The 19,220-nt window shown below is 41.4% G+C and overlaps 1 protein-coding gene and 1 long non-coding RNA gene across 2 annotated transcripts in view; both read right to left on the minus strand.

Annotated features, from left to right (window-relative positions):
• ERG (ETS transcription factor ERG) overlaps positions 1 to 19,220 on the minus strand; it is a 147,725-nt gene that overhangs the window by 85,501 nt on the left and 43,004 nt on the right.
• Positions 11,136 to 12,990, minus strand: LOC121079819. Its single transcript, XR_005825185.1, has 2 exons — positions 12,862 to 12,990; positions 11,136 to 11,540 (listed from the first exon to the last, which is right to left on the minus strand). It is a non-coding gene; the product is annotated as an uncharacterized LOC121079819 (long non-coding RNA).

Genomic DNA, 19,220 nt, shown 5'->3' on the forward strand with positions numbered 1-19,220 from the left:
TGTAGAAAATATAAACTCTATGCTCACGTACGAATACAGATGAAAAAGACAGTACTTAAAGTTTGAATAATCTGGTAAAAACTATTCAAGCTGTTTGTGTTATTGTGAAGAACCCAGCTTACCAGTTCATCTTGACATCTCCCTCTGGATGGCTCTACTCTCCTATTTTTAACACCTTAATAAGGACACTTTTTTCAACAGACTAATTATGCTTACAAGTGATTATTTAATTTCCTTTTATGAAGCTAGCCCCTTAAATTCAAAATATATACTATTATCTAGTACTAAACTCTGACAAAATAAAATGGCCACTAGTGATACAATTCATAACCAATAAAAGAACATACACATAGCTAGAAAATGATAGTGAGGGTTAAATCCTGACTCCATTGAAGACAGGGGAGTTTTGTCATCATTTTCTTCAGAGCCTGCACTTCATCCTAACTACTCGCAACACTTTTCATGTTTGATAGAGAACAATTTAAAATAATAAATAGCAGCCAAAATGCAAGTGTGTGTGAGGGGGAAAGATTTGAAAAGCATCCTGAATGTTGAAAGCAAAATTATTTTGGCAGTTTTGAAATTTTTGGCCTACAAGGTTAAGTTTGACTTTAAGCAGGGGATACATTTCTGTTTATGTTAGCCATCTGAAAGTAAGCTAATCACATTGGCTCCCCCTGAAGACAACGCTCCCTCTGCTACCCTCTGCTCCCTCTTCTCACTCTGGAGTCATCTGCTAAGATGCAAAATTCAGGCTGCCTAATTTCAAAAAAGGACAGAGGCCACCAGCCTACCTCACCAACTTTCACTCCGAAAATGGTTATTTCCATTTATATGACTATATATGGGCTTAAGATATAGTTTCATATAGAAAAAAAAAAAGGACCAAAAGTCTTACATTACACTGAAGAAAAATTTACACAATGAAATACAAACTTTTTCCTCATTTCTTAGTGGCTGAAACTTTATTGCAAAATTCTGGTATTGCAGTTACATCCGCAATGGTCTGTTTGTGTAGAAATGGCTGCAAAATTTCATCTTTGGGACTCAGTACCTATTGATGCTGATGATTTCAGAAAGATATACAAAGAGTCATTATATCCAGCCTTCTGGCTCCATAAACCTTGTATGGGACAGTGGATCAATCTCAACAGGAGGGAAAGTGTTTTTCCTTCCACCCTGCCTTGCTCTCCACCATATCCTAAGATTTTCTGTGACCCTGTCGTTTGAACAATTTCCTGGGAAGAGTCAGATATATGTTTAAATACCCTGATGTAAAAGAAGGGCAAGCAATCCAGATTTGCTGAGAGAATGTTTTTCTCACCCTTACATGATATGAGAGATGAGGAGTTGTTTGAAGTTAGGCCATTTCTCCCAGAAGAAACATTTTTGCTTGTGACCAGCCTGGGCCATGGAGCCTATGCTCTGGTGTGGGGCTCCCCCAGCACTGCTCAGTGTTCCCCTACTCCCCTGCAAAGGGACCATTACCTGCCCAATCCCACACCTTCACATCAGGTGTTTGCATCCAGGAACGTGACTGTTAGAGTTAAAAGTGTCAGTCAGAGGCAGCCTTGGGATTTTCCCCCAAGACTGCTCATACACTGGGCCCTGTGCTGCACTGGTGTTGAGCTCCTTTGCTGGTGCATGGATGATTTGGGACATACCTGATCTCTGCTGCTTCTCATCTAGGACAGGCAGAGGCTTGACAACCTCTCCAGTAGACTGCCTGCTCTGTCTTTTTGCCATTTTGTAGTTGCATCCAAAAAGCATGAAGATTAGCTAGTGCATGAAAAAGCAGACTGGAAGTATTTAAGCAGATTGCATTTGACCATCTTTTCCTGTGATGCATAACCAAGTGGATATTAATAATTGTGAAGTTGAAAATGACCACAAATACCTGTTATGGAGTTTTGTTTTCAAATGTAAATATATAGATTGCATACAGAAGCAATGTCATGCTTTTCACACTGCTGAAAGTCAGAGTACTGCAGCCAACAGAATATTTGAAAATGGATTGCTTGTTTGCTACCTGAAAATGAAAATCAATAAAAATGGATGCTGGCATAAATGAAAGTTATGTAATTACAGATTCTCTTCCACTTTTTAAGCCTCACTCTTCACTTTTTTTTTTTTCCTCATGCTCATATCAGTGAAATATTCCAGGAAACCCTCTCAGAACTTTTCTCTATAGGAGAGAGGAGGAAGATATGCAATAGGTTTAAACATGCACGTGTGTGAAGCTGATCTTTGTCTCCCATATCCAAGTAAGCTGTGAGCCAAAATTGTTTGTCTGTCAGAGAGGAAATAATGGTTTGAAGTTAAAAGTCACATACAGAGTGAGACAGAGAAGAGATGCTACCCCCAGTCAGGCCTGACAGATTTTTGGCTCTAGATAGACTTTTCCTGTGTCTGCCATGCCAAAACCAGTAATTTTAACTGTGCTGCTGTTACAGCCAGCACTTTCAGAATTGACTTCTCATTAAAATCAATCTCATTCAAAACAATATGAATATTATATATATAAACCACATGAAAGTACGTAACAGAGGGGCTAGACATTATCTGAACCTCACCCACCAGAAAGGCAGCCTGCTTTGCTCATCAAAATCACCAGAAATATCTAATAAAGCATCTAAAATCACAAGCTCACTGTCCAGTTTCCTGGAAAAAAATGCTGTCAGACACACACTCTCTTCCACATAACTCCACCCATTATGTCATGGTCCTCATTTTTAGTGTATTTTTCAGCACACATTCTCAGAAAAGCCCAGTTGATGCTGTGGGAAGTTCTGCATTAGCAGGTCCCAGAGTTCACATTAAACCTGTCTTAGAAATCTTCTAGTTAAACCATGTACTTACAAGATAATTAAAATTTGCATGTCTTAAAGACAAAAAGTGTTACTTTGGAGCTGCTGTTCCATTTCTTCAGTGTGAGATTTCCCTCTGACAAAAAGAGCTGTGTTTGCAACAGTGATGCACAGTGGGCCAGATCCTATGGTTCTGACTTAAGCAAACACTCCAAGATTTTTAGAGGGACATTTGATTGCATGAGAAGGGAATTTCCTTTCAAAAACACAGGAGTAATCTCTAATTTTATCTGTCTTTAAGCAATGGCAGAAAGCTGTGATTTCTAGCTTTAGGCATCCAAGATGGCCTTGGATTCTTCACCCCTCAATTTTTACCCAGCATTTGTTTGTTTTTAATTTATTCATCTACCTTGCAGCTCTTTGTCTGTATTACTTCATGAGTTTACCCTCATCACATTCACATGAAGTATGAAAATACTGTTGCTCCTCTTGTTGCCAGTGAGATGCTATTTCCCCACTTCACAGCTGGGAACTTGATGCCATGCCCATAGGCACAGGCACTTGGTCACGACGCAGGCAGCTACGTGCAGGCTGCCTGCTCTCCAAGGCAATATCCTATGTCCTGGCACCTAGCATAAGCTGCTGCACCTATTTGAAGATAAATAGAGACCACCTGGGTTGTTACCTCTGCCCAGTCTTGACTATAAGGATAAGCCAAGGACAAGACTGTTTTTCTTCCTGTCATCTTGAAGAGAGAAGGGTGCAGTACCTGCACCAAGTACGGCTTATTGCTTTGCAGAAGGTTTGGGGAGACCAGTGAGCAGCTGGGACAAGGACCATGGAGGGGCAGCGCTGGTGTTCCCTCCGGACAACGTCAGACACTTCCTCTGACAGCTGCTTCAAGATTTACAAGTGGGAAATCAGATGAAAGAGGCTTTTGCATATCAGTAAAGCTTCAGAGAGTGAAAAATACCCAGACAGGGCACATTTTGCTATGGGCAGAGAAAACAGCAACTCTATAGACACCAGCAAAGCCAAAATGTTAAATTATTCATACTGAGGACCTTGCCTCCCATGACCAATGTCATCAAAAATATTGACATTTTTCAAAACTGTCCCAGTTTTTCAGAAGTGCTGCAGGCTCCAATTACCACTGAATGGTTGCCATGATTTACCCTAGAACTGGCTCCATTTCAGTGATGAGTGAAGTGACTCCTATAAAAATAGTTTGAAAAGCACTCAGGGATTCCTTCACGATAAAAGCTGCAGTATAAGTTTAAGTTATTCACCATATGGTGCAAATAGCCAAGACTGTTATGCCTCTTTGTCAGCAAAAAGCAAAATCTGCAAGAGGCACATGAATCCTAGCTAGGAATGATACCATCAACTTAGGTAATAGGGCTGTAAATTTGAACACATTTACAAGGACCTCACTCTGGGGCAGAGAAAGAATAAAGGTTAGTGTGTATTTAATTTTTAGGCAAAGCCAAAGAGAGACCAAGCATTAAAGCAAAATATTACAACAAATCCCCAAACATATGGGTTTAAAAATACTTTTTAAATTACCTGTAGACCTACAAGTGTTGACGAAAGAAAAATAGCATACAAAACTGAGTCATGAAACTTTAAAAACTCACAGTCCCATGAGGCCATAAACTGCTTTTTTTCCCTCCTACACTTCCATAAACCATAAAAAATTAATTTGCTAATTCGTAAATCCACATTGCTGTGGATTGCAGGGATACAATCCCTGGATCTCTCATACCTTTAGCTGGGTGCTAAAACTACGCAACACAGCAGTTTGAAACATATTTGTGTTGTTGTTGGTTTTTTTTTTTTTTTTTTCCATCTGATCCAGTGTTATGAAGTTGGCATGCAATTTTTCTTTTTTAAAGAGACTTTTTAAGCCCCTGAGTGCATCTTTTTACTACACAATCAAGAAGCAACAATGTATATAAATCCTTTAGTGAGATTATCCTTACCTTAATTTAGCTGCCTGAAAGTTAGATATCTAGGCTAATTCTCTCCTACGTTCATTTGAAATCTACTTTAAAGTGGGATTAAAAACCTTCTGGGTATGCATCTCTTTCCATAAAGTCTAAAGATAGGCTTAGCTTTCAGACAACTAAAGTTGGGTGAGATGAATTTAAACCTCAGTGACATAAAGTAATGAAGAAATGGCATTTAAGTTGGAGAGGGTTTCATTGACCTTATCTACAGGACATCAGGCAGTCAGATGTCATGGGAGATGGTAAGGCATAAAACACTTGCTACAAAATGAATGCTGCTGGGCAGTGAGTGCTGGCCACACGAGCTCCCTGATTTGAGTGAATTCAAAGAGCACAGGGATTTCACTGACATAAGTGAGAACTGGACTTGGCACCATCTGCATGAACTGATACTAATGGAAACTCTGAAAGAAATGTGTGGCAACTGCCTTCTGTAGTTTTCCAATTAAAGATATATCTGGGAGCATGGAAGAGCTGAGGAAACTGTAAATAGGAATTGGCTCATCCACATTACCATTTTAAATCCAGCTCAGCTGGGGAACAACTAGAATCTGTGCCCAGCAGACAGGTGGTTATTTAGTGATGGTTTTAGTTCATGTCCCAAAAAAACCACATTGACCACACCTCAGGTAACACCCACACAAGATGTTGGCAGTCTCCTCTGGAAGGAGATGGCTTCCTAGAGGGACAGCGACCAAGCTATTCTCTCATCTTGCAAGTGAGTTTTCAAGGCCACGCCTGATGGTGCTGGTGTGTCAAGAAGGATGTTCACCCAACTTCCTCCTGTTTAGTATCATTGTCCTCAGCAAAAGGTATTGACAGTCCTCAGGGCCTGCAGTTCCTTCCCCTTCCCAATCCAGATATGAATACAGATGTGAAGCCCAAGTAGAAACTTTGCGGGATAATACAGCACATTGCAGGGGCTAGAGATAACCCTAAAGTTCACTAAAATCATTTTTCACACCTCTTGACAATGTGGTCAGATACCTTATGTGCGATAGTTTCGGAAAAACTGAGATTTCCTTGACTAGATCAGTTTTAGAGTGGATTTCTATATGTCACTGAGCAACAAATCTTTTTTCGTGTTCATTTTCCCTACTCCTGAAAACGCTGAACTTCCCTCAATTCTTTATATAAGAGATGAACATTTGTAGCCCCGAGGGACATGATTTAGTTATGGGACTCAGAAAATTACGTTGATGGTTGGACTTGATGATATTGGTCTTCTCCAATCTAAATGATTCTAGGATTCTATGATTTTTATATGATTTTTATAATGTGAGAGATAGTAAATGTAAGCCAACTAAAAATATTTTATAAAGGTATCTCAAAAAATACACTGATACTAAACTCTGTATCAAAACCAACAGAAGTAGCAGTACTAAATAATGGTTCTCTAGAGAAGACGTGTCTCAGTCACCAAGCTCAGTCACAAGCACAGAGTCCCATCACAGTAGCAACAACAGCAGATTGTGGTAGAAATCACCATCACTGTCATTTGTCAGCAACTGCACCAAGAAGATCACTAGCTGGTCCAGATGGAATACAAGCGGACCTGAAGCTCAATATTTTCTGCAGAATAACTTTAGGTTATTAAAGAAGATTAGTTGTCATGGGATGCAAGTTTACATTATGTCATAAATTAGAAACATGATAAGAATAGGAGACCAGTTTTCAGCATTAATGCAGCATGCCTCAAAAGTATTCAGTATATTTAATCCCAGTGATAGTTATTCAATGGCACATTTTTTCCTACCTACATTATTTTTTCATAAACATTTTCATATTCATTTGTCATAGAACAGTGCTTTCTACTTGTCTTGGTGAAACATTGTGTTTCCTTCAGCTTGTCTTGAATATCCCAAAAAATACATAAACATGTATATTAGCCTCAATCTTATGGGGGCCTCGCTTCCTGTTTTCCAGCTCATTAATAAATATATGTATTAAACAATGCCAGATTTAGGATGAAATTTGAGACATCCTGCTGCTGATCCTGGGTGCCAAGCTGAAAACTGAATGTTTACCATTATCTTGTTATTTTCTTTTTCCTATCCATTTTGAATGGGTGGCTGAATGTCTCTTTTTTTTTTTTTTTTCTATGACAAGGAACCTTGAGCTTAAAAAACAACAACAACAAAAACAAACAAACAAACAAAAAAAACAAACCACTGTTCATCCAATTGTGTGTGTGTGTGTGCATTCTAAAAATTCTGGTACAACAAAGATTTCCAATTTTCCTTTAGAAAACACATCCAGTTTGGGTTCTTTCTTATCATTGATGTAGGAGGTCTATTTATAACTTCACCATTGTTTATTATAGCAACTGCTTAGGTGTTATTTTTGCCCTGCAATAAGGCTCAGAGGTGCTTCCCAGAGTTGCCTCGGTGTTTGTTTTAAAAAGAGCATACAAAGACGGCCACTCCCAAGTTCTCTGCTTTCCTTGAGTGCCTACATTTTTTTGTTGCTAGCAGCTTAGGCACTTCATTCTTCAGGCCTTCCACAGCTCCTGGATTAATACCATCAGGTCTGGGTAACTGGTTGCTATTTAATTTATCAGTTTGTTCCAGCACCTCGCCTGTTGATTCTGGCAATGGAAACAAAATGCTTTAAGGGCGCCTCTAGAATAGATATCTAAAACAAGTCACACGCATATCCCTGAAAAAAAATCCCCATTCCTTCAGCCAGAATTACAGATACAGACTGGCTCATGGACACAAGCCATATGAAACCAAACTGGGGATTCAAGTAACTGAGGTCTTTCTGCTGTTGAACGTATGGCACCATGTATGGCACCACGTCAAACCTCTTGTAATCACCACATAGAATCATAAAATATCCCGAGTTGGAAGGGACCCATAAGGATCATCAAAATGATCCACAAAATATAACTTTTTTTTTTTTTTTTTTCCCTGTGGTAAGCCTATATGTGTTGTATTTGGGCAAGGTGAGTGATGGTCTGCTTTTACCTGTGCACATGCATGTGTGCAGCTGCTGCCCTGAGCACAGCGTGATGTAGCTGGAAGATGAACCTGCCCCGCACCTCAGATGAGCACTTGGTTGCACAGCTACCATCACCATCCAGGTATCATCCCAAAAGCTCCTACCTCAGGTACCATGCACACTGGTTCAACCACAAAGCCTTGGGCTTGGTGCAGCAGCCACCCAACAAGGTCTGGCGGCCCAGGCTGACCAGCTGGGCACATGTACCACCTCCTCACCTGAAAACCAAGGCAACAAGAGCAAATGGCCTCAGGACCCAGCTGCACTTGGGAATCTTCTGCTTTACCCAAAGAGCATCCTGGAGGCAGATGGATGAGGGGGTGACCTCCTGACAGACCCCTCGCCCTCCTCCTCTCACAGCACTACTAGCACCACAATAGGATCCATGTGTGCTGCGCTTTCTGAACCCCTGGCCTTGCCAGGGATGGGTCTGTAAAGGCATGACAGCGTTATATTTATGTATCTACCGCTATAGCTCACAGAGGGGGCTGTGAGGTGGGTGGTGTAGGGAACGGAGCGGCACAGCCCTCAGGATGGCAGCGATGGGACAGGAGGAGCTGCTCTCCTCCCCTGCCTTGGAGCAAACGCTGACGTTTCTCAGCACCCAAACCTCACTATATTTGGGTTGGCTTCATGCCCAGCCTCTGAGCTAGCAACGGGTGCATGAAAAGGACCCTGGTGGAGGGACAGAGGCCAGGCAAAACCCAGCCACCCACCCCTAGGCTGTGCAAAACTATGTTTTTGGCTTGCTTCCGCCCTGGGCGCATTAAGCTAAAACAGCAAAACAAAAGTGGGGGTGGATCAAGTCTGGGCTGAAGCAAACAAACAGAAACACTTTCTCCAAAGCCTGCCTGAAAGATTTAATATGACCTGGTTTTGGAGGCCATCTATCATTTTCATTTGGCACTATTATAAATCAAATAATCCCTTGATCCAGAGAAGGCACTGACGAGACTCAGTCAGGCCTCCAGAAGGGATGTGCTCCTTAAGTTGGAAAGTTGGCAGATGATTTAATTTTGTTAGCAAATTTGACAGTGTCATAGGAATTTTCCAAAATCAAAGAGCCCTTTCATAGGCTCCTCTACCCAATACTCAACCCAGTGTCTAAGAATAACATTCAGCCCTCATTAATTAATGATATCAGCCCGAATAATGTCAAATTGCCTCAGAGACCTTGCTGGGATGAATGAATCACACCCGGCTGGCTCCAAGGTTCTTACTCTGACAAACTGCAGTGTGTGATGATGGGCTGCTTTGCCTTGAAAGCTTTCGCCCACGGCGTCCTGACAGCTCTCAGCCTAACCCCCTCCAACGTGTGCGTGCAGCGCCAAGGGGAGACTGCGAGGTTAATGGGTGTCTGAGATAACATTCAGCTCCCTGACTGCTGAATCCAAATCTGGGCCCAGCAGGTCTGCTGCTGCAACAGGAATGTTACCCAAAATGCTAGCCTTGCTGTTGGGCACAGAGGAATGTCCTCTAGCAACTTGGTCAGACGCTTTCTAGTCATTCAGTGAAGATGAATGTTTGCTTGGTCCCTTTTTCTTCTTCCGGAGGACATCTTCCTTGCCTGTGGAGTGTCACTGCATGGCTACCAAGCAGGGTACCGAGCCATTTATGTCACACTAGTGTGTCTCTGCTGTGTGCAGGACATTCGGTAGCTTGGTTATCTCTGCTGGGCACTCAGAGCTACAGCCTGGCTGTATCAGAAAGGAGTACATTTTGTTTTTCAGCTCTGTTAGTTGCTGCTGCACCTTCTCATGTGCTCTGTGCAACAGAACCAAGAACAAACTGCACAGATCCATTGACTTTTTAGATTCATCACAGAACCGAGATCAGATGCAATGGTGAAACGCCACAAAGAAATCTACACCTGAAAGTCTGGATTTTGGTGAAACTACAAATTAATAGTTCTCACAAGACCTGCTCCATTGATAATATTCCAACATGGGAAAAGATACACCAGCTGTCTCTATAAATTTACAATTTTACCGAATTCATAATTATGTATGAAAACATCCAGACTGCTTCCCAAGTGCACTGTACTAATATTGATATAAAAATTGCCTTGTTTCTATTTGCAACAGAATTATAAATCCACTCTTCACATTTTCACATATCCACATCTTCTGCTTTCTGCGATAGCTGGAAGAGCAGTGATTCCTTATCTATCAGTCATGAGCCTGAGGTTTAGTCACATTTGAACATCACAGTCTTTTTTACGTAAATGTTGCATTCCTGAGGCCTCATGAAAAATTTACAGACCAGAACAACAACCACACTGTTTAATGCATCTGAATAAATGTTTATTCGCAGATGCCCTCCTTTTCCCTGTGTGATGGTCATGGCTGGACAGGCACGCACTCTGTCTCCTATCCCAGCACACCGCTCTCCCCTCGGCCGCCCTGCTCACACCATGAGCGGGCTCAATGCCGCAGCGCTGGGCTGAGCTGAGCTCAATATAAACACCAGCTCAGCATAAACACACGTGTGGCGTTTGGTGTGGGACCCCGGTCACGGAGGCAAAGTGTCAGAGAGACAAAGCTGGGACTCGTCTTTTTGTGCAGCATGTGTTTATACACTGCACACGTTGCGCCCAGTAACATGAAGCCATCAGTTTCAAGTTACAAATATACCATAAATGCCATAAGTAATTTATTTTTCTGCTATGCCTGGGAGAGTAAATTTGAGAATTTAAAAAAAAAAAATCTTATTTGATGCTGATGTATTCTGATTGTTCCTCCAAATATATGTGCTTTTACTATGTGCATAAGCATTATTTTGATGAGATGGCCAAAGCTCTCAAAGGGTTTGATACTGAGGGGTGGGGCCTTGAAAAAGGCTCATCTGACTTCAGAGACCCACTCCCCAAATGATTTTCAGACCAGTAGGACTAATTTGAGAACGGTTTGAATGTGCTATTTACTGTAAGGAATCATAGTGGTGTTACAAGTGAGGAGCTTCAGACATGTACGCTTGTGCTCAGAAGAGGCACTGGCAAAGAAGTCTGTGAAAAGCTTTAAATCTAGAAGTACTTATTTTACTAAAACATTCTGAAAAATTACACTGGTGATTGCATTTTAAAAATCTGGTAACGTTAATTTCACCACTGAAATATGATTTCTTTTAAAAGCTTTCCCCTCATGGTCCCTGCCATAGGATCCACCCCAACATCTGGAGAACAGAATACATGCTGACAGACTAATGCACATGTGGAGGAGTGTGTCTGCTACTTCGCTGCCTCTCAGGACAGACACATCGTCTCTTTTTCTTTCTCTGTGTCCCCTCCTTTTCTTTTTTTTTTTTTTTTTTCCCTTTAATAAGACTACACATGTCTTCCAGCTCTTTGCTGTGAATGTGACCAGTATGTGATATTCCATTGCATCTAAGCAGAACGTCTGGCTTAGGTGATACCAAGTGGTTACTGCCCTGGCTTTGAATGCTTGCTAGGTTATTAACCAACACATCTGGCTCTCTCCCTAGGAGGGTGAGTTCTGCAGTGCCCCAGGAATTTCTTTCATACACCATTTTTATTAGCTTTTCAAAAGAATAGGGATTACCACTGGAAAGGAAGACTTCGGTCATTTGCAAGCATATTGGTCCCCTACCTGTTTAACATGTTTAAAAAGCAGCAGCAACCAAAACTCATTATTTGATTTTCAGAGTTAATCTTCCTTCATTTTAGGACTATCCTATTGTTCTTGTATTTGAAAGGTCTGCCTGACTGAAAAAAAAAAAAAATAAGGCTGGTAAGTTGCAATAGATAGAATTAAAAATAAAAATCAGAAAGCCACAAAGATAACTTACAGCTCCCAGAATATTAATGTCTAATCCTACTTTTCTCATGGACCCCAGTCCACCATCACAAGAGGGAATACAAAAGTATTTCATGTTTAATCAAAAGAAAGAAGTGCGTACGTAGCTGCAAAGAGCAAATTTATCTACTTTGCCCACACATGGAAGTTACACAGGATGTGAAGCTAGAATGCAAGCGTTATACTACTACTATAATTTCCCATCTGGACATCCCTATTTCAGTAATGTAAATGTGGCCTTTTCTGGTTTTGTTTATGTCACTTCCGAAGCAGTTTAAAGCAACTGGAAAAACTACTTTTGTCTTCTTACTGAAAAAAGCATCCACATGGGGGAGTTACAGAGGTAGATCTCCAGCACTTTCCTACTACCTGCCTAGTAAAGTCCAACACTGCTAGCCGAAGCTCTCCTGAAGCAAACCTGAGAATAAGCTGCCTGCCTACCTATCTACTCACCTACCTACTTACCAACCTTCCCTGAAGTCCACATTTCCAGAAGGAGCTTCCCTTTTAGCAAGTTACCTGGAATTGGTGTGCACACTTCCAGTGCAGAAAATATTCTCCACAGAGAGCTAAGCAAGCACCGGAAAAAAAAAAAAAAAAAAAAAAAAAAAAAAGTTTGCTGGAACTGTTAATCAATTTCTTTCGAAGCTATTTGAGGCCAGATTTTTGGAAGCTGTCAGCAGTCACCATCTTCCATTGTTCCAAGTGGGAGTTGTTTGGCACTTACAGCTTCTGAAGGGCTGGTACTTCATGTAGGTGTCTAAATGGGAGCTCTGCTCTCCATTAACCTTTTGCAATTGCTTTTGGCTAGACTGACCATCCAGAAATATCGTATTGCAAGAGAAACATGTAACACTCACAGAAAGCATATTTTAAAACTGTGTGCATAAATAGCCCGTACTCCTCTAGCCAGGAAAAAGAAACAACGTTCTGTGATTTCCCCAACCAAGGGGGACAGCCAGGGAAAAAGTTCACAAACTTCAGTAAATTCATACAATGAAAACAAAACAAAAATTCCTAATTATGTAGATGAAAACAGTGAATGTTTTCAAGAATGTCACAATCTACTTGGAGATTTCTGCCAAACAGAACAAGAAGTTAAGTCCCTCAGATAAAATCCTGATTTCTTTAGATCAATATCAAAACAAAAGGGATGCTTAGTCAGATCTCTATGCCACAGATTCTAATATCATAGAAATCAAAACCAACAGAATATAAAGATCTTCTCACCTCCTCAGGTCTGAATCTTCTGAAAAGCCCACCTTGGCAGCAATAGATTTGGCATTATTCAGTCAGCTCCAGTTTTAAAAATAATCACGATTCATTTGTTCCACTAAAGTTCATAGAAATCCTTAAAGGGATTTTTGTTGTGCTTGCTTATTAATTGCATTGTCTTCTTAAGGCTTCCTGTCCTGCAAACGGAGGCACTAGCACAGAGATTCAACTGAGATTGTTTTTCCCCCCTCTCTCTTCTGCTGCTTTTATTTAAAAAAAAAAAAAAAAAAAAAAAAAAATAAGGAGAGAGAGAAATGGTAAAAGTTCCTTACAGGAGTTGGAAGAGGACATCTGCAGGCAATTTAACATGAGGGTTTGCTTCTGTGTCAGCTGGTAACCCCTGGATAACTCTGTCATGTAACCTATATGCTAAAACATGATGTAGGACAACCAGTGATATGGGTAAATATGGCAGCACATCAGTTTTATTTGATTAAGATTTATACTTTTTCAAAGGGAGCAATCCTGCCATAAACTATGCAAACAAATACAATCCTGCCGCCAAAAGACCGTCCCACCCTGCTTCATCCCAAAAGAACTGATCTTCATCAAACCCACCTTCTGCTGCAGCCCACAAAAGTCTCTCCCTTCCTTCCAGTGGAATTCAAAGAGCAAGAGAAAACACTTTTTTTTCAGCTGAGGAGGGAAAATTCTCCATTCCTCTCATGGAGAAGTATTCCTGCATTGAATCAGTAATGATCCAGATTATATTGCAGGTGATGGCAGCAGAATGGGGAAGGGCTCACGCAAGCATGAGGCGGAGCCTGATACTTGTGCCTCAGTCCACTGCTTCCTGACAATTTCAAAAAGGTGTTCAGACACATAGCCTGGTATCTAAAGAGAGCTCTGGAGATAACCCTGTTCACAAAGTTCCCCACTCCATGTGTTTAACTTCCTCCCAATTAGGGGAATCTGATCAAGTGAGGAATGCTTATTCATTCTGGTTCCACTTCTGTTCTTGCATCAGATCTTATATATCTTGACATTTATAGCTATGAATTTTAAACCGAGGCACTGATTAGATGCAATTGTTCAAATTACCTTCCTCCCCCTTCCTCTTTGTGTGTGTGCTTTGGTTTGAATTATTAGCAATTTAAAAATCATTCTTGGAGTTAAATGTTTAATGATATAATTGCTTCTGTTACCTAAATTTGTTTAGTGTGTGCTTTATTAGCATGTAATAACTGAAAGTATATTTTCCTCTGTCTGAGTTAATGATGTCTGCTGCAATGGCTCACACGCTGTTAGCTGACTGTCTGCAGTTCTGGGACAATTCGGAGGGAATTGGAAAGATTTTCTGAAGCTGTAACTAAGGAGTAGGCGGCTTCCCTTAGTTTCTGTAATTGAATGAATTTGAACTCTCAGTTGGCCTCTACTTCAAGTTTAATTTTATTTTTTTTATTCATTGTGAGGTCATTTTGAGGGCCTCTAAGTCTAAACGTCAGGCAGGAAAGCTCTGCTGTCCCAGACCAAGGCACATGTGCCTGCTAGGTGCCAGCTGTGCAGCACACTGTGCTCTGTAGCCCTTGCACCCAGATTTTCTCTATGGAGGGTTCTGTGGGTGCTCAGGTGAACAGGTTCCTTTGAGAGGAAGCTTGGAGTCTGGGAGGAAGGAGGCTTAACCTGTCTCCTCCTGACAAAGCAGCAAGGACCACACCCCAAGTGTCTTCAGGCATCACCCATAGTCCTGCCATGCAAATCTCAGCCCTGCACTGATGTGCAAAGATATTGATGTTTGGGACGTGGCTGCTCCTGCACAGCCAGTCATCTGCTCCCTGCTTTCCAAAAGGCTACTACATTTATGTAAAATATCATCTGGATGTCATTATATTGCTTTGGGATTTGGAGCTAGCCTGTTTAAGAAAGGTTTGAGCATACCCCTTGTTCTGTGTTATATATTAAGGATATGCCACTTAAGGTGAGATTCAATTCCTCTAATGATGAGTTGCCTAAAAGACCTCCTGCAGTTAATGTAACTACTCCCTGTGTAAACAGTGGAAAGACAGAGGCACTTCCCAAGGACAATCCACCCCTTCCTAACAAAGGTGTGTCGCCGTTCTCTAAAGAGGGGACCTGCTTAAACTAAATACCAAGCAAAATCAGTTAAGTTAGGCTGGCATCTTGTCCAGCGCATCCCCGGGTTCTCCCTGCTCATTTGCCATTTCAAAGTTCTCCCATCTTATTCTATTTTTCCTCCCCACAGGGCATGAGGCAAGTGTTACCATTTGCAAGGCCAGGCTCTCTGACCAAGCAGTAAACACAACACACAGGGGTGAAAAGGGTTACAGGTTTGGGAACTAAGCACCTCTCCCATTCCCAGCTGTTTCCCTAGGGGCTGTAGCAACAAAGCCTAGTGCATGTTCAGATTTCTCCTGCAGTCAGGTTACCACTGATTTAAGCCAGCGCACCCCAGTTTGCTCTTTATAACTCCTATCAGAGAAGTGTACGCAGTGCTCAACACAAGAGGTGGCTGTGCTGGACACAAGAATTCTCACATTTGCAGGATTCCTCACACGTTATTCACAACAGTGACATCTGCCAGGTTTCTGGGTTCCTGGAAAATCTATATATGTGAACAAGGCAGTATGGACAAATAATCATGTAAGCTCATCTGAGAAGGCTCTCAGCACACTGTTGATTTATTTACCTCCTTTTGAGCACTATTTCGTTCTATTTGATATCGCAGATTATAGTGTCCTACCAAACATTACTGCTATGCAAGGAGGTGATAACAACTGCCAGCAAATTTAACTTTGATCCAAGGTAACCAGTGGTAATATGAAATGTACAATGCACATGCCAAACTCTCTTTCAAGGCTCAGCAACAGAAGAAATTGATCTCTTTTATGTCAAAAAAATAAAAATAAATAAAAATAAATAAAAAGACACTGTAAATAACAGAAGCACTGGCCTAGGGATATAAGGGATGTAGTAAGGTAAAACTCACCTACGTTACCTGAGTAACGTAGTACTCAGTACAGTTTACTGTATTGTACATATGCAGGGCAACATTTGGGTTTTACAGGCTACGAGGCAGCACAAAGGTTACAGCTGTATTTCTCAGTAGGATCTGGTAGCAGAGGAAGCACTCTGTAGATCCTCTTGGGTACAGAGCTCACTGGCAGGATGGATGTGGGAATTTAGGGGGACAGCACTGGACCTATCAACCTTTCTGTTCTTCTAGGGCAACAAGGACAGCACTCACATTTTTGATAAATAAACAAAATTGCCTCAAGAATACAGCGAAGGTAGAGAATCAATTTCCTTTTCTAAGGAAACACGCCTGGAAGTACCCAAATACTGGCTACTGGTTTGAGCCAGAGAAGAAATATTTTTCACAATGAGACTTTGAACAGGCTTTGGAAAGAACACTGAGAGTCTGAAAATGTCATACAGAATAATGGGCAAAGAATTAAGGCAAATGATAAAATAGCAAGTTGGTGGAATGTATCTAATCAAATACCCATAACTGTTTATGAGGTAATGTCTGTATTAATAATCTAAAGAAAGAGATTAAACAACACATCAGTGAAAGATATTGCACACTAAAGTCAAGTCTGGGATAGCATCGAGACTAGTGAAATAATCCAAAAGGGTCTTGAGATCAGAATGAGGATAGGAAATAAAGAAATGAGATTTCAGATGTAAGGAGGATGTTTTTCAGTGTAAGTCTGAAACAAGATCCCCAAAAAGACAAACACAAAGAGAAAGAGAGAAGAGGGGGAGAGGAAAAGAGAGAGAAGAGAGGTTCGTTTCTGAGTAGTGTGTGCAGAGGAAGCACATCTCTGAGCTCAGAAGCAGCTCTCCCTGTCCATGGGCTGCTGGAGAAACAGCCCTTGGGGGATGCCTATCAGTTCTAGGAAGTGTTACCAAAAGGATAACAACGTGGTGATTCATGACCAAACAACAAGTAGGGCTGGAAGCAGGGCTGGGTGCAGCTGCAGTGGTGATGGGGGAAGGCTGCCTGGCCCCTGTCACCCAAAACAGACTGTGACCAGAACTAATGTGGACAGGCTGTGTGATGCTTGGTAACCTCCCCTGAGCACCCCTTTAAATCTCCCCCTTCAAGAAGGTGAGGAGGAGTCAAAGCAGTGTGAAATTAAAGGAGTTGGGATCTGAACAGAGCAGATACACAAAGGCTGTTTGAAGAAGGGAGCAGCATGGCTAAATATGAGGAAATACTTCATGATAATGAGCTTTGTGGAATAATCTCTCAAGAAAAGTTAAAGATGATCCATTGCTTGTGATATTTATGGCCAGGTCAAGGCAAAACACAAATCCAATGTACATTAAATAGTAACTTCTGACTCACTGGGAGATAATCTCTAATCATCTGCAGCATTTGCACTGTATATTTGTGCAAGGATAGCCCTGGGCAGGTGGTTCCGTAACCACTTGTCAAGGAAGAAGACTGTCGTGGCAGCCTTTTGGAGTCCCAGGCTGCCCAAGAAGGATGCTGGCAGAGCCCCCCAGGGCTGACCTTCCCACATCCCTTCCCTTCAGTTCTCTAGCTGCAGAGTTATGAAACATAGCACAGTCACTTGAGCTAACGGAGTTGATGGCCCCATCTGCTGGGATGGCCAGGAGAGGAAGAGACACCTCCTTTCACAGTGGGCTTGAAAGAGATTTACAGGCAGCAAAACAAGCCTGTGATTTGGGAGCCCTCAGTCCTGCTTCAGGCTTTAGAGGAGAGGAGGAGAAAGGACCTCAGTCTTCCCTCTTATTTTCCCCCAAGTCCATCCCTATTTGTCCCTACCTCAGACTGTCTGGTCCATTCTTCCCCACTTCTCATATCTTCTCCCCACTCTCAGCTTGTCATCCTAGCCCTAGTTTCTATGACCATCCATTTTATTGATGGTCATCTGCACTGGAATTGTCCAAACTTTTAACTGGCTGGCAGACTGTAGAAGTGAGATTTGAATACATCTGATTCCACATACCGAAGGGTTAGTGTAAAACACTGCATTGAAAATGCATTTGGTACTCTTTAGTTTGCTCTTTCCTGCTTATGAAAAAGATAAATTTTGTTTAAAAATGGCCTCACTTAAGGAATTATCCATGCCATTAGTCCCCAGAACAATAGAGATTAAAGTCTCTAGACCATCCCCTATCAAAATAACATACTTTTCTTTGAACATGTCATTAACACTGTTTTCCATCTGGCTGTTGGCAGCAGTTTTGGATTTGCTCTGAATTGCTGAAAGTTCATCAATTACAGTACACAGAAGCCATTATCTCTCTTTTCCTTTAGCAAGGAGGTATTTGCTCAGGCAGAAAGAAGGAGGTAGAGTTCAAGAGAAAAAGAAAAAAGAATTTACCAATGCAAGCTTTATGGCAATCATTCATTTACAGTTCAGAATACAAAATTTCTGGGAACTAAATCACAATTTCTGCATACAAGGAGATTTTAGTGTTCAAATACAGTAGTGATTCTGGCATTCTTACATGAAACTGATGTACGCAGACAGAGGATGGAAACAACATACAAGACTTTAAGCCTGGCAGTTTGGGGGCTTAGTGAATGAGTGCTGGTGCAGAGGAGTGTTACCCACATTCATGATAAACTCAGTTGCTTTATTTTATGAGAACCCAGATTAAACCATAGCTATCATTCAAGCAAGATTTAACAACTATGATACAGCTAGCATAATTATTAAGAAGCATAGTGAAATTGAAAGTGTTGTTATCCTGCCAATAAAAAATAAAAATAATAATAATTTAAAAAAATGGGAAGAGCTTTTAAAGTTTTGCAAGAATAATGAATGAAGTACACAGTGAGGGATAAGCAAAGGGGGTGGGACTTACAGCTACTCAGTAATGGCAGCTTCATGGACAGCTGATAGGGATGCTTTTTCACATCTGTCACTAAGGGACATTTGTAACCCACAAAATGAGAGCCTGCATGCAGCAGTTATCCTGAAGCAGCTGTCAGACAGCAAGTTTGCAGCCCAGATAAGCCACAGTAGCCTGTTCACCTTTGTACACTAGGGCTAAACAAACCTTCTTACAGCTAGAGGTCATGGCAGGCAATTCGTCCATGGGACCATCACTGATCCATACCTATACGAGGTCTGGCTTATTAGCCAAGAGCCATCAGTCCATATTTTTTTGGAAAGAGTGGGAGTATGCTATCAAATTGACTTCACTGGTGACATGCCACGATACAGTAGTATGACGTATTCCACATGCATTGGCTACTCAACTATGTTGCAATATGTCTGCCATTAGCTTACTACACATGACTTTGGGCAAATGTTTTTGTATCTTTGGCTCAGTCTTCCGTGCTCTCACTCTTAGCTGAGTTGCCCAGATAT

Source organism: Cygnus olor, chromosome 1, assembly GCF_009769625.2.
Source record: "Cygnus olor isolate bCygOlo1 chromosome 1, bCygOlo1.pri.v2, whole genome shotgun sequence".
Lineage (NCBI taxonomy): Eukaryota > Metazoa > Chordata > Aves > Anseriformes > Anatidae > Cygnus > Cygnus olor.